The sequence below is a fragment of the Diplotaxodon limnothrissa genome, linkage group LG16 (genome assembly GCF_057381915.1).
Source record: "Diplotaxodon limnothrissa isolate DT_005_m linkage group LG16, D_limnothrissa_male_GT1.1, whole genome shotgun sequence".
Taxonomy (NCBI): Eukaryota; Metazoa; Chordata; class Actinopteri; order Cichliformes; family Cichlidae; genus Diplotaxodon; species Diplotaxodon limnothrissa.
Window position 1 is genome coordinate 26,288,892 of NC_140611.1, and position 21,957 is coordinate 26,310,848.

Genomic DNA, 21,957 nt, shown 5'->3' on the forward strand with positions numbered 1-21,957 from the left:
GAAGGGAGAAGCCACAAATAAACCTCAGAGACAAATTTAGGTTCATAGATATATGGACACCAATTCCTTGTTTTTCCGTCATTTTGCTTCTATATTAGCACAGTGGATTTTTCTTCATACAGTGAAGTTAGGAGTAAAACGCAGTCTTTCAGGTTTAATTTAAGGGGTATAAGTATTGCATTAATTGTTGGATGTTTATTGAGTAGTATATATGTAAATAAAATCTTTAATCGTAAACCATCTCTACCATCAACTGTTAAAGGTGTTTCTGGGTCTCCATAGTTTACCCTCCAGATTTGCCCATACAGCTGAGAACCTGTAACACTGGATGTATGTTAGGTAAAACATTGATAACTCATCTTACGTATGCAGATGACCTGGTTGTTTTTAGTCGAAGTAGTGCTGGATTACAGCAGCTTCTTAATATCTGTACTGAATATGGTGTGCTATATGATATAAAGTACAATGCTATCTTGATATGTAGAACCAAGCAGGATAAACAGCTAAATTTCCCTGTGTTTAAACTGTCCTACAATACTCTTGAGGTTCATAAAAAGGTGAAATACCTCGATCACTTTATTATTGATCAAATAAATGATGATGACATATACAGACAATGCTGTAAGCTCTATGTGCAGGCAAATACTATTGCACACAAATTCAGCTTCTGTTCAGTTCCAGTTAAAGTGGCTTTTTTTAAAGCGTATCGCACACTGCTATATACTGCCCCCTTGTGGTCATCCAACAAGCAATATAGCGTGCAGAAACTGCATGTTGCATTTAATGATGCACTGAGAATCCTTGTAGGATACTTAGAAGGGGTAGTGCCAGTCAGACGTTTGTAGCTGTGCGTGTTTGGACTTTAAAAGCACTCTTAAAAAATTTAATGTTCACTTGTAGAGAACGACTGGATGGCTCTAGTAACAGTATAATTTTAGCACTCACAAATCCGACAGTGAGTGGTTCCCGTTACTCATCCAGTTGGAGGAAGCACTGGTTGAAGTGTTTGTGTATTTATTGATTTCTTTTAAGTAATTGTGTATTTTATATATATTATTGTTTCATATCTTTATAATTTTTAGTAAGGCTTAAATGTTGTGGGGTTTTTTTACACTATGGCCATAAAGTTTTGCAGCTTTTATGCAAAGACATGTTTGATATAATGACACTTGAAAACTATTGTTCATATGCTCTTTGTGATCACATTTGCTATTCTCTGCTCAGATCCCTGACGGTGTGCCTGATGTAAAAGGAAATCTGTCAAAACATATGGACTTACTGCATGTCCTCTCAAACATGGAATTGGACCTCTGGGGGCTCAATCCCCACAATTTATAAAAGATAAAAGAAGTGGTAAATCTTTGCTGTAACATTCAGTGAAATCACATCATAAACATACACAGTGTCATTATTTAGTAAGTACGCTTTATTTCTCAAAAGTCTTGGGTACATGATTAATAAAAAGAGACAGTAAAATTCCAAAAGTAACTATAGAAGTATTAGAAAGACTGGGAATCAGTGTTTGAAATATGAGATTGCTGTTTCATCATTTCATTTTATAGGTAAAATTAAATAAAAATTGAAAAAGTTTCCATTAAAATCTTTTGTATTTTTATTTCCAGAACAAAACTACTACATTAAAACCCCTCAAATGCCAAATACTGCATTAAATATTTTGTTTCATCTGAATGCTAAAAAAATCTTTGCAAAAACAAACTTTCATTGGAAATTCATACAGTATTGTTTTGGTCCTCAGTATCATAAATCATATAAATTTAACAATACATACTTGGGTCACAGTAGTAGAACTTGCTTAAAACATAGGAAAATATCTATAGATGAAGTAGTTAAACTGTGCTCTGAGAAGTAGTCACAACTGTTTAAAACATAGAAACCTTGACATTTTTCATTTCATGACAGTGTTACAGTGAATATGTTGATCTCCAGCAGATGGTTCAGTGATTCTGCTGCAACTCAAAGATGTCAACAAACTTAATCAAGAAGAATATTTGATTTTTTGTTTTCAGAACAAAACCATACATTGAATATCTCAAAGTCAGGAAAGCTGAAGTAAATATTTCTAAATGTATATAAAAACACTAGTGAGTAAATAGCATTGACACAAATAAAAACATTTTTCATTTAATGTTTTCTGTGATTATTACTGTGAAAAATTAGACAACTTGAAATGATTTTGGTTGTGATGCTAAATAATATTTCAGCTTTAGATTGTAGAAATCATCTGTTTAACATGTCAAAACACAGTCACAGTAATTGATAGTCCATCTGTCTTAAATCCTTAATTCACATATGCTTCTATTTTATTAAGGAGCTCAGATGCCTTGTTCAGTGCCAGCATTTCATTCTCTGATCTGAATTGTCCGTTCGGTATGTGAGGATATGGATGGCAGTTGGGATATTGAGTCCTTTTGGGATCCACCCCGAGTGTCTGCAGGTTTTTCACAATCTCAGGCAGATCTCTCAGTTGGAGGCTGTAGTGGGAAACTTGTGCAGCAGTGGCTGAAATTGAGCTGCTGTTGGGGTGTTGTCCATTTTTTTTATAGCATGCTGCTATGAGAGACTTTTCCACTGCTTGATGGACCTTAAACAGACACCACTCTGTGCTCCCTCCACCAGTGTCTTTGTGAGCTGCATTGAGATCACAGCGAGCCTGTCTACACCAGCGCCTGGCCTCTTCTCTGTCTGGCCTTGGGACATTTTCATTGTGGGTCCAGAAGTTGTAGGAACCTCTATAGCCTCTAGAGAACCTCTCTCGACTGTTTCTGTGATACCTGGCCTCCTGATTCCACTGTTGATAGAAGCCTCTGAAATTTGTGTTTCTGCTTGAAAAGGTCGAGCCTGCAGCTTTGGGTTTGCTGAGCTCATCAATTCGATTCTGTAAATATTTGAATGCCTCACTGGCGAGAGACTGGCAATCCGGATTTTTGTCAGGGTGCCACCTGAGGTACAGTCTCTTGATGGCTTTGTGCCTCTCCTCCTCAGGAAGCCTCCAGATCTCTGTCAAACATTTATCAATTTCCCTTTTAGCTTCCTCAACAGAGGCCGGTAAAGAATTTGTTGATAATTCAGAAGAATGTGGCACAGCTCCTGTCAGTGGTTCCAGCTCCATGCAAGTGTTTTCTTCTGGTTTTAGCGTCTTCTTCTGTGGTCCTGGCTCCATGCATTTCCTCCTTTCTGTTTTTACCTTCTTTTCTCGTTTAAACTGAAACAGATCAACACAGCTGACTTCAATGGGCTCATCTTCTCCAATATCTACTTTGTATCTCCATGAATATCGTCCATTGTGACCAGGCAGTTCTTCAACAATAACTGTATAAATGTACTTGTCATCAATGCTGTAGCCAACATATTCCCCCTCTTCAAAGTTGTTGAGGACATTCATGTCCAAACAATCATGCCATTCTCCTGGAACTTCTGTCCCAGGGGCTGCTGGACTAAAAAAGGAACTTTCAGTTTCAGCACTGTCACGGATCTGATTTTTAGCCAGAGTTTTCCGAACATCTTGCAGATCATTACACATGAGGAGTTGTCCCAGCACTGGAAGATGAACCGATGCAATTCTGTTTCCTAAAAGAACATTAATCTCTTTTGTCAATGTTGTAATGACTTCATTTATCACTTTGAGAGCCATGTCATCATTGTGCTTTAAGTAAAAGGTACACCCTTGTTGCCCTCGTTCCACAAAAACATCAGTTTCTTCATCAGTTTTAGCAAGTGGCTGTTTATTGAGCCAGAGTGTTGTTTCCAACGTTTTGCAGCAGATAATTTGTATACTGCCAAAAATCTTCTCACATATGTTAGAAGCATCTTCTTGTGTTATTTTGCCTTGCAACTGCTCTCTAATAAGACAAATTAATCCATATTTAAAGGCTCCTGAGGAGAGATGTTTATCAAACCATCCACTAAATTCACAGCCGGTCCCAAGTTCACAACGCTGCATCTTTGATTCCACAACTCTTTCCTCTGTGAACTCAGACAGCATCTTTGGCTGAAATTTCTGAGGCAGCAGTTGCAACAGCTGATGATGCTTGTATTTGTCGTTGCCCAAATGACATTCACTGAGTTTCTCAAGCAGCAGGAACTTGTTCTCCAGCGCTTCTTCCAACCTTTTGGTCTCAAACACTGTGTCGTTGTAGCAGAGTGTGGATGATGGGTATAATTTACCATCTACTGCAGGAAGATAAAGAGTCTCCACATATTCAAGAAGCTTCTGGTTTCCCTGAGCATTGATTAACTTAAACAACTGCTCAACAGCTCGTTTCACAGTTCTCAGCTGGTTCGAATGTAGTTCCTGTTTATCACAGGAATCAGCGTAAACTGCTGCCAAAACATTACAATATTGTTCTGCAGTAGCTTCGTTCGTCACACCAATTTTCTGAAAGAACGGTGCATACATTGCATCTTCTGGAGTAATCTTGTACAGATATGGTCTGAAGTCCAGATCATAGGAGAGCGACAGACACACGTCATCAGGCCTCACAAGTTTTGTGTCTTTTTCAACCAACACAACAGGAAGACCAGCCAGCTGGTTTCCTTCAAATCTTTTTGCTTGCAGGTAAGTGTAGGAACTTCTGAACACTTTAGCTCGTGTTTTGATCAGCTGGTCAGTTTCACATGGTGACTGACAGATGTTTCTTATGTTACTGGTTACACAGTTTGGAGGTGGTTCTTCATGAGCTCCAACATTTTTTATCATTTTCTGAAGACCTTGTGACATAAATGGTAGGTCTATAATTGGCAGGTCTATAATTGGCATTGAGGTCCAAATCAAATCTTGATGCTCTGGATTTTTGTCAATCAAAGAGCCTCTAATTTTCACAGTAGTTCCTTCAGCAGCAAATGGTTGGTGGTAGTTGGACAGTTCTTTTCGAATTATCACTGGAAAAATGAATTTGATGTCGGCAATCCTCTCCAACAAATTTTGCTTTTTAGTTTTGATGTTGCATGCTTTATTTAAGACTTCCCTGAAAAGTAGTGATGATTTCTGTTTCATGTCTTTGAGTCTTCTGTTAACTTTTGCTTCTGATTCAAGCTGGTATGCAAAATTTATTATCTCGTCCGCGGACACAACATGCTTCATTCCCAGTTCTCTGACCAGCTCTTTTGCTTTTTCTGTTGTGTAGTCATCTCCTTCACAAAGCTCAGTCCAAAATGTCTCAGGAACAAATCTCTCGTGGGGCAACATTCGTTTGTACAGCTCCACACTTTCATCAAAGTAGTATGATGCAGGCTCCAGTCTACCTTGAGAACTGCGAATCAGTTTCACTGTCTTCAGTGAGGAGATGATAATTTTTCTTTCCTTCAACGAATAATCTAGTGACAGCAACAGTTTGAGGCTGTGAAGAATCTGTGTCTCTGTGAGTTGGTGTACAGCAGGCAGAATGAACTTCATGAAATACTCCAAATCATCCAGGACCTGAATGTTGAGTGTTTCTGACAGCATGTAGTTCTCAGAGTTCTGTTTGAGAAAGATGCTGCTGTTTTGGGGTAGGTTAAACAAATCTGGAAACATGACTGAATATTTGATTTTGAGGATGAAAACCTTCTTAGGTCCATCAATCCTCACTCGTTCACCATGTGTTGTTTCAAATATTGGTAAGGATTTGAGCTTCCTCACATACTCTTGGTTGACTTTGGACTTGGATAATCCTGATTGCAGGAACATCTGAAACTCTTTCATATTATCATTTGAAAGGTGGGAAAACTCTGAGCGATTAATTTTGTACACTTGATCCAACACTGAGCTTTGATCATCTACATCAAGAAGTTCATCTTGTAGACATGAATATATCCATCGGTCCATCTCAGAGAAGAAAACATGATCAAACCTCATAAAACCAAGTTTGAAGAGGATGCCTGATATGTCTTTGTGTTTCTGTGAGGCAAACACAACACTTGACATGTGTTTCATTGTTTGCAGGAAGAGCTTGTTGTTCAACCTTGGACACACAACAGGTAAAATATAGCAGTCACTGAAGAGTTTCCTCACATAATTTAATGTCAGACTGGACTCGTCATCTCTAGATGTTGGCGGTTTAATTTCATTCATTATGAACTTCCAAAGTAATTTTAGCCACTTCAATATTTTCTCATTGGGGACATGAAAACCACTGTGTGGATCAATGTCACAGTCATAAAGAAGATGCTGAATTAATGGTTTCAGATATTTCTCTGAGTGGTGCAAAGTCATATTTCTGACAAGTTTTAATCTTTGAAGAAGGTCAGTGTGCCAAATGTTGATTTGATAATCTGCAAATTGAGCCTGGCAGTCAAAGAAGAGATCTTCATACCTTGATATCCACGTGGGTGTTTGGGAGTTGAAGAGTCTTAAAACTTTATCTCTTGTGAGAAGAAGTGGAAGGCCATTGAGTAAATTCTGTGTGACCTTTTGTGAGGAGAAATCTTTTAAACAAAAACTCAGGAGCTCTGAACATCTTTTCTCATCTTTGATCAAAGTGGCGCTTATGGGTAAAGGCAAATCCTCATCTGTTTGGGTTGGATCATTTAGAGGTTTCGTAGGAAAGTCTGCACAGTGGAGGGACTGACCTCTTTCACTTCAACCCCAGCAGATCTGAAACTTGTCCAAATCCTCTGCATGTTTGTGGAATAAGGAACCAGCTTCATTCCAAGATCTTCCAAAATGTTATTCAGCTTGAAATTTCCCAAGGTTGTCAAGTAAGGTGCCTCAGTTGAGTCTGTTTCGCTGACATTACACCAGTCAAATGAGTATTCTTTAATTTTTTTATCTGCAATTTTCCGTGTTGAGCTCTTCATCACAGGGATTACATCAAGGCCTTTTTCTTTCAGTGATCTGTATACTTCATGTATCATTTCATGCCAGTCTGGGCAAACATCCTTGGACACAGTTGGCCAAAAACACAAGTATTCTGTTCTGAAACATGATTCAATCCTTGCAAGGGAAACTTTCTTGACTGTGATCATTCGCCTGATGTAATGCAGGAGGTCTGCATAAAGCGGAGCAATGGCGTTCTGTTTCAAAATGTCATTCCAGTTGGATTTCTTACTCTTCCCATCTTCTTTCCAAAGGCTTCTCCTGGCAGAATCAACCTCAAAGTTTCCATTGACATGTAATGGCAGTCCAGTTTTCCCTGGCAAAGGAAGTGAACAAAAGGCTTCTCCTTTAAAATCCATGACGCTGGATCCTTTTGTGTTCACACGTGCAGCTAATGATGCTTGGGGAAGTTTGTCTGACAGTTTTAAATCGTAGCTGTCTTTGAAGGAGCCAAATTGTTCTGCAACAATCCATGTAGTTTGTCTTTTATCTGAGGTGGAAATCACAGTTTCATAGAAAGTCTTGTGCGGTGTTGGTTTGTCTGATTGCAGTGCATTTTGTAAATGTTTGACAAAAGCATCTTTTTCTTCCCGACTTTTCTGTGGCAGATTTTTTTCAACCTCAAAGATGGTTTTAAGTCTGTCATGGTCCTGGGCCATGTGGGCCCAGTATTCTTAGTTTTCATGTATCTTTGTATTTTGTTCTTTATTTAGGCCATGCTTCCTGGGTTGATCTGTTACGTTGTTCCTTATGTGTTTTCCCTTCGTGACTCTTACCCCCTGTGTGCCCCTCTGTGTATTTATGAGCCCTCGTCTCTCTTTGTGCTTTATTCTATGTTTTCCCCAGCCCGTTATGTCTGCGTTCTCCCCGTGCTCTCTCTCCTCCTGTTTGAACCTCTGTGTACTTCCTGCTTTACTTTGCCCATCTCCCATCAGTGTTACGTTCACTCCTGCCGTGTCTTGTTATGATTATCAGTGTCACCTGTGTTCCCCGTGTGCATCCACTTCCCCTGATCATCCCTCATGTGTATTTAGTCTCTGTGTTTCGTACAGTCTGTGTCGCGTCGTCTGTGTTCCCACCCTCCGTGTTTCCATGCCCGGTCTATTGTATTCCAAGTCATAGCCTTACCTTAGTTTATTCCCAGTTTAGGTTTCTGTTTAGTTATTGCTCTTGTGCTGCCCTTATTCTGGTTTGCTTCTTTTGTATCCATCAGCCACAATAAAAGGTTCGCTTTTTGTTTAAGTTCACTTCCGTGTCACTCGTGTCTGCACCTGAGTCCTCCACGCACTCTCCACACGGTCTGCCACAGCGGACCGTGACAAAGTCCTCCTGAATCTTCACTGATTTCATGGACTTTGATTTTGCAGATGTTTTTCAGAAAGAGAATTAGTCCTTCAGGATCTTCAGACAGGGCAGAGCACAGTTCTTTCATGTCGCGGTCAGTGACTCCTTGCTGTGATATTTTGGAGGTGTTTGCATTTGTACCCATTCTCAGAGGTAATCTGAACATGGTGCCGTCTTTAAGAGAAAATTTGTCTGGAAGAAAGGATTTGTAGACATCTACGTACATTTCTTTGAAAGTGTCAGTTAGTTTATAGCCAATGCCATATCGCTGGTTATTTGAATGATTTTCAATGTATTTTTGATTGGGGTCAGAAATGCAAAGTACTTCGTCTCCTGTAAGGATCGAAGGACAGTCAGTCAGATGGTAAACAGAGTTGAATCCAACTCCGTACTTCCCTATCTTCCCTGGGGTGTTGTGCTTTCCTCCCTCTCCCAGCTGTTGAATTCCCTTAATGTCAGCATCTGAAAACACTTTGTTGTTGAACACACAAAGTGCTGGACCCTGGAGATTGTTCCATTTCTTCCCAAATGTTTTTACTTTTCCATGTTGTCTTTTGTCCCAGATGAAGTGAATTTCTGTTGCTTCTGCATCATCAGCATTTTGGATGAGCTCTTTAAGGATATCCTTCTTTGATGGATAGGCTGAAATTATGTTTTTAATACGAACAGTGAGTTCTTCCTTCTGTTCAAAGTCAAAAGCTAATGGTGAAAGGTCATCAAATGTGTGATTTTCCAAAGTATGATGCCTGGTTGTTTTGATTCCAAGGTGGCAAGCCATCACACGTGGGATATTCTCGTGACACAATGTGACACCTGAAGTGAGTGGCATCCATAGCTGGACCGGCCATCGGGCATACCGGGCATTTGCCCGGTGGGCCGCTGGCGATTTTTTGTTTTTATGGGCCGATGGATTTTTTTTATTTTTTTTTAGGAAGGGTATATATAATGAAAGGTGTTGGATTGGCCAATTGTTCATGATCGACTCTGGGCTGGACCAATTACAGCCGAGGAGGCCGAATGCACCCGCCCCCTTGTTTAACAATCACGTGGTTTTCGCGCATTGCATGCCGGGAATTAGTGGCAAAACAATCCAAGTACCGCATCAAATGCAAGCATTTGCAGCACCGCAAAACGTTCATTCTCTGGTTCCAATACCTTCTTGTTTTTTCTTTGCCGCACAAAAAAGGAATGTACAAAACAAAAGGAGAACAATGCCGGTCCGTACAAAGACAGACTCGACGAAAAGACAAAGAAAAGATACGAGGAAAAAATCAAAGGAGTGAAAGGGTCAGACCCTTACGAGCACGCAGAGGGACAAAATACGTTAGCGTGCTGCCCAACTTTCACCACGCTCAGATTTATAATCATACGGTTCTTGGAGTGAGTGCATACACTCATGAAGTTTAGTAACTTCAGGTCACTGCAACAAGCCCAGGTACAGTTTACCGACGGATGGGTACAGGACCTTGAAATGCACCGTGTAGAACGAAAGACCATCGTACATATCATAAGTTTACCAGTCTCACAAATCGTCTTCATAAATACACATTCGTTAACCGTTTATTAATATAACCTTTGAGCTCAACGGTAATTAATTAGTAGTGGAAATAATTTCTGGTAGCATTACAGAAATGTAGCAGTGACAATAATACTGTATGCTGTAATCGCACTGGACAATTAGTGATACAAAACAACTGTTTTACCCTGTGAATAAAAGTATATGTTTTTGTCAATGTACCATAATAACAGAAGCGAAACGCAATATTGTGTCAGGACAATTTACTATTTATGCACAATAAATAAAGGAGCATAGCGCGACAATTTCTGTTCAGCGCCAGACTTGCTTGTAACCTATATCACCAATTATGTTATGAAAAATGACGTATTAACTACTACAAAACACTGACCTTTGTGGGAATGCTTGGAGCAGACTAACCTGTGAGCTGGAGTGTTCTGGGACGTTATATTTGGTATATCCAGACCATCCGTCGGCTCTTACTTCGGAAACATGGCTTAAAAAATTCTCTTCAACGACGTAATCCGATAAAAAAAACCCGATCTCTTTACCCGTCGGCTTCCTGTGGCTCTCATGCGACCGGCTATTGCAGTTAATAATAACAGCTTCTTGCCATTTTTTGGGTTTCTTTTTATCGCTGTGTAACTGAGTTCAATTGAAAGCCTGCGTGCGCTAGTACCTCTTGCCACAAGTTCCCAGACTTGTGTTTTACCCCTGAATGACGTCACATTTTCAATCTTTATCCTGGTGGGCCGGTCTCTAGTCAAAATGCCCGGGCCGATTTTTTGTCCCAGTCCAGCCTTGAACTCTACCATGGGGCCGTCATTCTTTGCGGTACGCAGGCCATGTGTAAGCACATTGTGTGGGACAGATCCAGGCCATACCAATTTTGCTATGTGGGAGGAATTGTGTAAAAATAGAAACATCATAAAAATGAAAATGAACATAAAGTAAAATGTACTGAAAAGAACATCAGTATGGCCATCATTATTTGCTTGGAAAGTCTAAAGTTCCATGGCTTTGAACAGCCAGAGAACGCAATGCCCGGCTTAGAATGACTAAAAGTAACTTCTTTTAACATTCTGTCATTCTGCCTCCATATCAAACATCCACTAAAAATAGTCATTTGAAAAAAAATATTCGCCACTTTTCATCAGTTTGGGTTCCTCTGTTTATAGCAATTTTTAGAAAAGAACCCAATACCTTTGTCACTATACAGTTGTACAGTGAGATACAGAGCATCTCCTACTCATTGCAAACATGCTGGGAGGGTGGCTCTATCCGCCTTAGTGCAGCTGCTGTACCATACTGTGATGCAGTAAGTTAGTAGGCTCTCAATGGGCGAGTGGTGGAAGGGTGAGCTGTAGTCCACAAAGAGCATTCTGGCATAGCTCTGCCGCTGTTCTAGGTGACTCAGCACCGAGTGGAGGGTGATGGCATCTTCTGTGAATCTGTTTGCACGGTATGCAAACTGGTGGGGGTCGAATTCTGGGGGGAGGTAATCCTTGGTGTGCTGAAGGACTAGTCTCTCAAAGCATTTCATGATTACCGGTGTGAGGGCCACAGGGCAATAATAGTTCAGGCTGGTGATGGGAGACTTCTTTGGTACTGGGATGATTGTGGCTGATTTTAGACAGGATGGGATGGCTGCTTCATCCAGTGAGAGGTTGAAGATTCTGGTGGAGATGAGGGTGAGCTGGTGGGCACATGGTCTTAGCACTTTACCACGTATTCCGTCTGGACCGGCCGCCTTCCTGGGGTTCACTGCTAGGAACACACATCTGACATCGTGCTCCGTTACAGTGAATGGAGCGGTGCAGGAACCAGGTGAGGATGAGGATGGGAGCAGGGCTGAGGCAGATGAATGCTGCTGTTGTGGTGTTTCAAAGCGGGCGAAGAAGCTGTTTATTTCCTCTGCTAGCTGCACACTCAGGTTTTCTGTTTTCACAGTTCTGCCTCTGTGGTTTATGATGTCTATTATTCCATGCCATGTGTTGTTGCTGGACAGGTGGGACCCCTTTTCAGGTCAGCTCGAGCAGACCTGTACAGAGCTCTGTCAACAGACCTACAGGGAGTGCAGAATTATTAGGCAAGTTGTATTTTTGAGGAATAATTTTATTATTGAACAACAACCATGTTCTCAATGAACCCAAAAAACTCATTAGCAAAGCTGAATGTTTTTGGAAGTAGTTTTTAGTTTGTTTTTAGTTTTAGCTATTTTAGGGGGATATCTGTGTGTGCAGGTGACTATTACTGTGCATAATTATTAGGTAACTTAACAAAAAACAAATATATACCCATTTCAATTATTTATTTTTACCAGTGAAACCAATATAACATCTCCACATTCACAAATATACATTTCTGACATTCAAAAACAAAACAACAACAAATCAGCGACCAATATAGCCACCTTTCTTTGCAAGGACACTCAAAAGCCTGCCATCCATGGATTCTGTCAGTGTTTTGATCTGTTCACCATCAACATTGCATGCAGCAGTAACCACAGCCTCCCAGACACTGTTCGGAGAGGTGTACTGTTTTCCCTCCTTGTAAATCTCACATTTGATGATGGACCACAGGTTCTCAATTGGGTTCAGATCAGGTGAACAAGGTGGCCATGTCATTAGTGTTTCTTCTTTTATACCCTTTCTTGCCAGCCACGCTGTGGAGTACTTGGACGCGTGTGATGGAGCATTGTCCTGCATGAAAATCATGTTTTTCTTGAAGGATGCAGACTTCTTCCTGTACCACTGCTTGAAGAAGGTGAAAATTGACATAATTCTATTGTATTGACTGTATTGAATTGAATATAAGTTTCCTTTAATTTCTGAGGAATTTTACAGTAAATCTGGATGAAACCTGGCACACAGGTACAGTAGGTGTCCCAGAGAAGGAATCTGTTGAAAGTTGGACCTCAACTACTCAGGATGATTTTTCATGAATTTTTGAAAATTGACATAATTCTATTGTATTGGCTGACTGCATTGGATACAAGTACCCTTTAATTTCTGAGGAGTTCTACAGTAAATCTTGGCTGTAACCTGGCAGACAGGTACAGTAGGTGTCCCGGAGAAGGAATCTGTTGAAATTTGGACCTCAACTACGCAGGATGATTTTTAATGAATTTTTGAAAATTGACATAATTCTATTGTATTGACTGTATTGAATTGAATACAAGTTTCCTTTAATTTCTGAGGAATTCTACAGTAAATCTGGCTGAAACTTGGCACACAGGTACAGTAGGTGTCCCAGAGGAGGGATGTGTTGAAAGTTGGACATCAACTACTCAGGATGATTTTTAATGAACTTTTGAAAATTGACATAATTCTATTGTACTGACTGTATTAGATTGAATAAATGTTTCCATTAATTTCTGAGGAATTCTACAGTAAATCTGGATGAAACTTGGCACACAGGTACAGTAGGTGTCCCAGAGGAGGGATGTGTTGAAAGTTGGACATCAACTACTCAGGATGATTTTTAATGAACTTTTGAAAATTGACATAATTCTATTGTACTGACTGTATTAGATTGAATAAATGTTTCCATTAATTTCTGAGGAATTCTACAGTAAATCTGGATGAAACTTGGCACACAGGTACAGTAGGTGTCCCAGAGGAGGGATGTGTTGAAAGTTGGACATCAACTACTCAGGATGATTTTTAATGAACTTTTGAAAATTGACATAATTCTATTGTACTGACTGTATTAGATTGAATAAATGTTTCCATTAATTTCTGAGGAATTCTACAGTAAATCTGGATGAAACTTGGCACACAGGTACAGTAGGTGTCCCAGAGGAGGGATGTGTTGAAAGTTGGACCTCCACTACTCAGAATGATTTTTAATGAATTTTTGAAAATTGACATAATTCTATTGTATTGACTGTATTGCGTTGAATACAAGTTTCCTGTAATTTCTGAGGAATATTACAGTGAATCTGGATGGAACTTGGCACACAGGTACAGTAGGTGTCCCAGAGAAGTAATCTGTTGAAAGTTGGACCTCAACTACTCAGGATGACTTTTAATGAATTTTTGAAAATTGACATAATTCTATTGTATTGACTGTATTGCGTTGAATACAAGTTTCCTGTAATTTCTGAGGAATATTACAGTGAATCTGGATGGAACTTGGCACACAGGTACAGTAGGTGTCCCAGAGGAGGGATGTGTTGAAAGTTGGACATCAACTACTCAGGATGATTTTTCATGAATTTCTGACATTTCCATAATTGCATTGACTGTACCGGGCTGTTTCATTGTAATTTGTGTGCGCGCATGTGCGTGCGACTGTTCGCGCGCGTGCACGTGTGCGCGGGTATAGGTTTTCAATCGGCACATAAAGCGAAAAGGCGCTACCGTAAAGACTGGTGTAAAAGCGCAAGGAAATTTATGCTGCGGATAAGAGGCGGCTGGCTTGACCGCGGCTCACAAATGACGGCTCACTTTACCGCGGTTTGAAATGCACCGTGTAGAACGAAAGACCATCGTACGAACAAAGGTAAGTTTACCAGTCTCACAAATCGTCTTCATAAATACACATTCGTTAACCGTTTATTAATATAACCTTTGAGCTCAACGGTAATTAATTAGTAGTGGAAATAATTTCTGGTAGCATTACAGAAATGTAGCAGTGACAATAATATTGTATGTTGTAATCGCACTGGGCAATTAGTGATACAAAAAAACCTGTTTTATCCTGTGAATAAAAGTATATGTTTTTGTCAATGTACCATGGTAATAACAGAAGCGAAACGCAATATTGTGTCAGGACAATTCACTATTTATGCACAATAAATAAAGGAGCATAGCGCGACAATTTCTGTTCAGCGCCAGACTTGCTTGTAACCTATATCACCAATTATGTTAAGAAAAATGACGTATTAACTACTACAAAACACTGACCTTTGTGGGAATGCTTGGAGCACACTAACATGTGAGCTGAAGTGTTCTGAGACGTTATATTTGGTATATCCAGACCATCTGTCGGCTCTTACTTCGGAAACATGGCTTAAAAAATTTCTCTTCAACGACGTAATCCGATAAAAAAAACGATCTCTTTACCCGTCGGCTTCCCGTGGCTGTCATGCGACCGGCTATTGCAGTTAATAATACAACAGCTTCTTGCCATTTTTCGGGTTTCTTTTTATCACTGTGTAACTGAGTTCAATTGAAAGCCTGCGTGCGCTAGTACCTCTTGCCACAAGTTCCCAGAATCCTTTGCGGTTTTACCCCTGAATGACGTCACATTTTCAATCTTTATCCTGGTGGGCCGGTCTCTAGTCAAAATGCCCGGGCCGAATTTTTGTCCCAGTCCAGCCTTGGTTTTCAGGTATCTATATTTTACTTGAGTACTTATTAACTTTTTACTTTTACTCCCTATATTTTAACACAAATATAATTACTTTCTACTTTTTACATTTTCATAACGGACTTGTTACTTTTGGTTAAGCGGTGTCATTTATAACAGAAATGTTTGGGAATGAAAGTGGGTTGAAAGTAGTTCATATGATGTGCTTTAAGAAATTACACATTTTAGTTAGTTTGCAGGACTGTGGTGAATTCACAGTAAAGATCTGTGTTAGACTGATACACAGTGGCTGTGGTTGTGATGGTCAGACTTATGTTACATCAAGTGTAGCAGGGATAAATTTGCATTTAAACTGGTGATGCTTCGATTCATTCACTGAATTCCAACTTTATACTGTCTAGTGTAAACACTGTAGTGTCAGTTTAGGAAATGGAAATCAGTGCATTTAGGCATGTAGACATGGCCAAGATGACCCAGCTAAGTTCAAAGTGAGCATCGGCTGATCTGAGTATTTCAGAAACTGCTGATCTACTGGGATTTTCCCAGACAACCATCTCTGGAAGGACAAAAGTAGAATTAGCAAGCCTGAAAGAACTCCTCTAAAGCAGAGGAAAGCTTACAGTCTTTACTTGACTGTGTACAGAAAAAGAAAAGATGGATTTTAAGCCTGGTTACCTCATTTACCTTTTTACTCTGTACATTTTTATGCCTCAACCTGCATAATTTGTGTCTACTACATTAATGTATTGTACTGACCTCTTGTGGTAAGATCGAATCATGTAACTGCTGTGCTGTCTTATTTGTCAGTTACTGCCTTATGATGGCTCTGAATGTCTCAATGTCAGCGACCTCTATCTCTGTATTTGATCACCGCTCTACAAAGGCACTATATTTTTTTGTACTATGATCAATTTACACATGTACTCTGCATACTGCAACAGAGCATTGGTCTTTTCAGCCATTTCAGAACTGCTGTGTTTGGAGTGCAATATATGATTTTCCATTTATAATATGTTCCATACTTAATCCTTTTGGAGCTTTTTAGGTTGTTAGGCAGGATAATGGTATCACATTGAATTTAAGGTGTTAAAAATACACAGTAACTGATGCTCATGTTAACAAATAAATAAAAATTTTAATGAGGAGCCACCAAATAAAGTATTTGGAGTAATGCTCAGCAGTTATTTAAACAGGTAATAGTTGGTAGACATGCTATTAAACTTGTGAGAAAATCTGTAGCTTTTTTTTTTGGTACAGAGCCATCATTAAGGTTCCCAAATCACTTTTTTTCCAAATACAATTTCTTATCAAAATGCCTGAAAAAAGATCTGTTGCAGTATGTGAGTGCTCAGGAGTAATAAAGATCAGGTGTAAAGAATAAATTAATAAGACCTATTTATGCTTTACTTACAGGGACATTTGACTAGAACAGAGCTGGAGGCAAATCCATGACGGATACTTTTCCACTCTGTGTTTTTCTATCCAGGTATGAATTTACTGCACTGGCAGTGTGTTTGGGATCATTGTAAGGCTGAAAAATGAAGCTGTTGCCAATCAGACCCTTACCAGATGATACTGCATGCTGGAACAAATCTGACGGTATTTTTCTGTGTTGTTAATTCCACCAGTCCTGACAAGATTGGTGCCTTGTGAGTTGCCAAAGAGTTTTGAACAGTATTGTACACCCTCACATGAATTTAAGATTATTGTCACTATTTAACTGTTCTATATAAATATGCTGGCTTTTTGTTCGAGAATCTTAAGTTTAAACCTCTTTCAAACTCCACAATCACATAATACAATCATGCATGTTTAACGTATGTAAGTTACATCCAATATTTTTCTGGTCAGGTACGACAAACCCACCTGGGTAATCTGCAGTTTCCCTGGTGGGTTTTCCTTTTCTCATTTGTGAAAGATTAAATTGCTGATATCCACAGAAAGTTTAAGTTTGGATAAAATAAAAAATTGTGAATAATTTAAGCAAATTCTATAGTGACTCTATTTCACACATGCTTTAGTATAAGCAATTATTAATGAATTAAACTTTAAAGTTATAAAGACATTTTTTTAATCTAAATAGTTATTTTTGTCATGCATTAATTTATGATGGACACATTTTGAATTTGATGGCAAGGAAAATAAGGTGCTTTGTAAACCGTATAGAGTAACTTTTAGAGGTGAAAACACAAAAAACTTTTATTATACTTTTTTTTACTCACCTTGATCAACTTTAGATTTATATACACCTAAACTCTTTTAGTTTAACAAAGATGTGGAGTAGTGTTAATATTTATTGCAAAGCTCTTTTCTTTCTTTTTTCTTCTTCCTGATTTTATGGTCATCTGACTTCTCTGTTACACTGATAACAAATACAGCTGACGGTGTAACATGGTAGACTAATGTGCCTGTATTCAGAGGTGTGGACTCGAGTCACATGACTTGGACTCGAGTCAGACTCGAGTCATTAATTTTATGACTTTAGACTTGACTTGAAAAAATGTTCTAAGACTTGTGACTTGACTTGGACTTTTAAACCAATGACCTGGGACTTGAATTGGACTTGAACCGGTTTACTTGAAAAGACTTGATATTTCACCCCAAACATAAAATTTAACATGTATATTATATGGAGATTGAAAATGTGACGTCATTCCGGGGTAGAACCGCAAAGGATTCTGGGAACTCGTGGCAAGAGGTACTAGCGCACGCAGGCTTTCAATTGAAATCAGTCACACAGCGATAAAAAGAGACACAAAAATGTCAAGAAGCTGTTATTATTAACTGCAATAGCCGGTCACATGACAGCCACGGGAAGCCGACGGGTAAAGAGATCGTTTTTTTTATCGGATTATGTCGTTGAAGAGAAATTGTTCGAGCCATGTTTCCGAAGTAACAAAGAGGCGACTGGATTGCAGCCATTCAAAGATCAAATATAACGTCCCAGAACACTCCAGCTCACATGTTAGTCTGCTCCAAGCATTTCCACAGAGGTCAGTGTTTTGTAGTAGTTAATACGTCATTTTCATAACATAATAATTGGTGATATAGGTTACAAGCAAGTCTGGCGCTGAACAGAAATTGTCGCGCTATGCTCCTTTGTTTATTGTGCATAAATAGTGAATTGTCCTGACACAATATTGCGTTTCGCTTCTGTTATTATGGTACATTGACAAAAACATATACTTTTATTCACAGGGTAAAACAGTTGTTTTGTATCACTAATTGCCCAGTACGATTACAGCATACAGTATTATTGTCACTGCTACATTTCTGTAATGCTACCAGAAATTATTTCCACTACTAATTAATTACCGTTGAGCTTAAAGGTCCTATTAATAAACGGTTAACGAATGTGTATTTATGAAGACGATTTGTGAGACTGGTAAACTTATGATACGTACGATGGTCTTTCGTTCTACACGGTGCATTTCAAGGTCCTGCACCCATCCGTCGGTAAACTGTACCTGGGCTTGTTGCAGTGACCGGAAGTTACTAAACTTCATGAGTGTATGCACTCACTCCAAGAAGCGTATAATTATAAATATGCATATAAATATGCTAGGATGAGATAGCTGACTTCATCTAACTAGCAAATGTTGTCCAGGCTACGTTGGTGATACAGTTTTTTTTTAATGTGTATGATATTTTTGTCATGCAATTTTAAAGCCGGTCCTACAAGCGCATCCAAGAATAACATGCAGCTTATCTCAGAACTGTCGGTGAAAATTATTCTTGAAGCTAGGTTTAATTGAGCTGCATTTTAAAGAGGTGCAATTTCACAATTTGTGTATATTTTCTAAGTTCACTATTTTGTCATGTGTTGAGAAAAACACAGATTTAAAAATTACATGGTCTAATATTTACATTTAGCATATAACTGCAACATTCTTTTTTCGTTTTTTTTTAAAGACTCGAAAGGACTTGAAATTCAAAATTTCAGACTTGTGACTTGACTCGGACTTTTACACCAGTGACTTGAGACTCGACTCTGACTTGCCTGACATTACTTGAGACTTGACTTGAGACTTGAGGATAAAGTCTTGAGACTTACTTGAGACTTGCAAAACAATGACTTGGTCCCACCTCTGCCTGTATTAATTCACCTCCATATTATTGTGTGAAGTTGCACTGGGTTGGGAGTGGTTGTGTGTGTGTCACATTTCAAGGTGTTATTTTGTCTCTCTGTGCAGGCCAGGGCCTATTATATGCCACAGCCTAAAGGCAGCTGAGTTGCAGAGGCTGGAGTGACCACTGGCTATCTACTTACAGGGTGGTGGGTCTCAGAGGACAACTCCTAACTCTGTTGAAGTCAACGTGTGGAGTGCAACTGGCATTGTGGCATAGCTTGCTCTGGCCTTGGACTGTGTGTTTTTACTTGATCTGCCAATGGGACACTGGGCTGTTTAATCCTTTACCTTTTTGATTGTGTTAATAAATTATCTTTTTGAATTTTATTGACTGTCATCTTTTTGCTCACGGCTGAGGAGGTTGGTCAGACCTAGAATCTTTTTGTGTGTGTTACAGACTGAGACATGGATGAAGTTTCAGAAGGAGGTTCCTCACATGGAACATCAGTGACTGGCACTGTGACTTTCACAAACGACTTTCTCACTGGAAGGACATCAGGCATTGACAGACTTTCGGAAGAAGGTTCTTCACTGGGAAGAACATCAGAATCAGAATCTTTTGAATGCAACCCCGTTCAGTGCAAATGAAAAGACCGTACCTTTAAGAGGGAAAAAAGTATACATGTACAATAAATCAAAAAATAAATAAATAAATATAGTGTATACAAAAGTATATACGAATGAACAAGTGAAAATGCAGTTGTTGTACAGTGATTAGTCCCTTAGAATATATTGCACAGTTAAAAAAAAGAAAATATTGCACAGTTAAAAGTTTGTATTTTCACAGTGGTTTATCCCTGAGTACATTTGTTAATGCAACAGTCCCGGTGTATGTGCTGTTTCTCAGTCTGTTTGTTTTGGCTTTTATTGTCGTGTACCGTGTAACGACGTGTCGTGTCGTTACCTGAGGGTAACAAGTGGAATAGGTGACAGGTGGGGTGGGATGTATCCTTCAGGATGCTGCAGGCTTTCTTGTGGCAGCGGGACCTGTACAGCTCCTCCAGAGAGTGAAGAGCATAACTGATGATTCTCTGTGCTACCTTTTCCTGAGCAGTACAAAACACACTGGGATGCAATATGTCAATGTGCTTTCAATGGAGTCGCTGCTGTGCCTTTTTAATCATAGCTGTAGTGTTTGTTTTCCAGGTTAGGTCATCACCCAGGTTCAGGCCCAGGAACTTGAAGGCAGAGTCCCTCTCCACACAGTCCCCATTTATGTGTATGGGCTGAGGGTCAGATTTGTTCCTTCTGAGGTCAACAATTATTTCTTTGTTTTTTGTGGCTGCACCATGATGACAGTTTTTCCACTTCGTCCCTGTATGCAGACTTATTTCCCGCCGTGATAAGCCCAATTACAGTTGTGTCATCCAGAAACTTCACAATAGTGTTGTACAGGTGGATGGTGTTGCAGTATATAGGGTGTACAGCAGAGGACTTTGCACACATCCCTGAAGGGGAGCCGGTCTTGAGGCTGAGTGCTGAGGATGGGCGAGGCCCTACTTGGACTCTCTATATGCGGTCACTGAGAAAGTCCTTGATCCAGAGGGAGGCAGAGGTCGTTCAATTCGGTTACCAGCCTGGCAGGGATTATGGTGTTAAAAGCCGAGCTGAAATCAATAAAAAGAAGCCTGACGTCACTGTCCTTTTGTTCTAAATGAATTAGGGTTGTCAGGCTGTGGCTATGGCATCTTCTGTTGATCTGTTCTTCATGTATGCAAATTGGTGGGAATCGAATGTGGCTGGGAGTCCTCGAATGATCTGAGTTCTGACCAGTTTCTCGAGACGCTTCAAGATGACTGGAGTAAGAGCCTCTGGCCGGAAATCGTTTAGGCACTGGATGGTAGTTTTCTTTGGAATGTGGATGATGGTAGAGGACTTCTGGCAGGGTGGAACGGTGGCCTGTGTTAAGGACAGGTTGAATATTTTAGTAAAGACTCCTGTGAATGTCAGATGTGACTTACTGAAAGGAAGTATGGCCTCTAGAAATTTAAGGAGGATTTGGGAACTCTGTCCCTCATTTTATTAATTACATTCACTGCCCACACTTAAAACAGAAAACACATATACAGTGCAGTTTTGTTTAGAGGTTATGTGAACATAATGAAAAAAAAACCCCTCCAAATTATAATTCTTGTGAGTTTTAAAGTCTTACCAGTTTCAGAAAAGGTTTGGCTTCTTCTTCCTCAAAATCCTCTAATTCAAACTCCCATAGCCTTCAAAAGAAAACAACAGCATTTAAACTCCATTACAAACAGACTTTCAGGTGTGAGGTGGATGGTCTGAAAAGCTGACATTAAAGTATAAACAACTGCTCTTCCTCAAATGACCAATTAAAGCTTACTCCGAAATCAAGTCATTTCCCTTGTACTTCTGTTGTTAATATGCACAATATGACAACAGAAGTTGTCATGATCCTGGGTCTTCACCCAGTGTTTTCAGTTTTGGGCTTTCAAATTCTGTTTGACATTCTCTGTCTAGAATATTTAGGTTATGTTCTTGGCCTTTGTTGCTTTGTATTTATTCCCTTATTTCAGGTATCAGCCTTCCCCTGTGTTCCCCTTTCCTTGTCAAGTTTCCATCCCTGTTTGTGATTTTGTTACTTTGTTTTATTTTTGCTAAGTCTCTTGCCTTTTGTATGTCATTTTCACTTTAACTCCCTTTTTCTAGTTAACCTTGATTTGTTCCTGCCATGTTTCCCACCTGTTCTCCCTTAGCCTCATCATGTGCTATGTATATATGGGTTGTGTCCCAATCCAGCGATCTGTGTATTTAAGCCCTGTGTTTCTCTGTGTCCGTGTCGTGATCTACCATCATATAGGCTGTGTGTTCTGTATGCC

General features: G+C 39.5%; 1 pseudogene; it reads right to left on the bottom strand.

Annotated features, from left to right (window-relative positions):
• Positions 1-2,299: 2,299 nt before the first annotated feature.
• LOC146616325 (sacsin-like) lies at positions 2,300-8,987 on the bottom strand (annotated as a pseudogene).
• Positions 8,988-21,957: the final 12,970 nt, after the last annotated feature.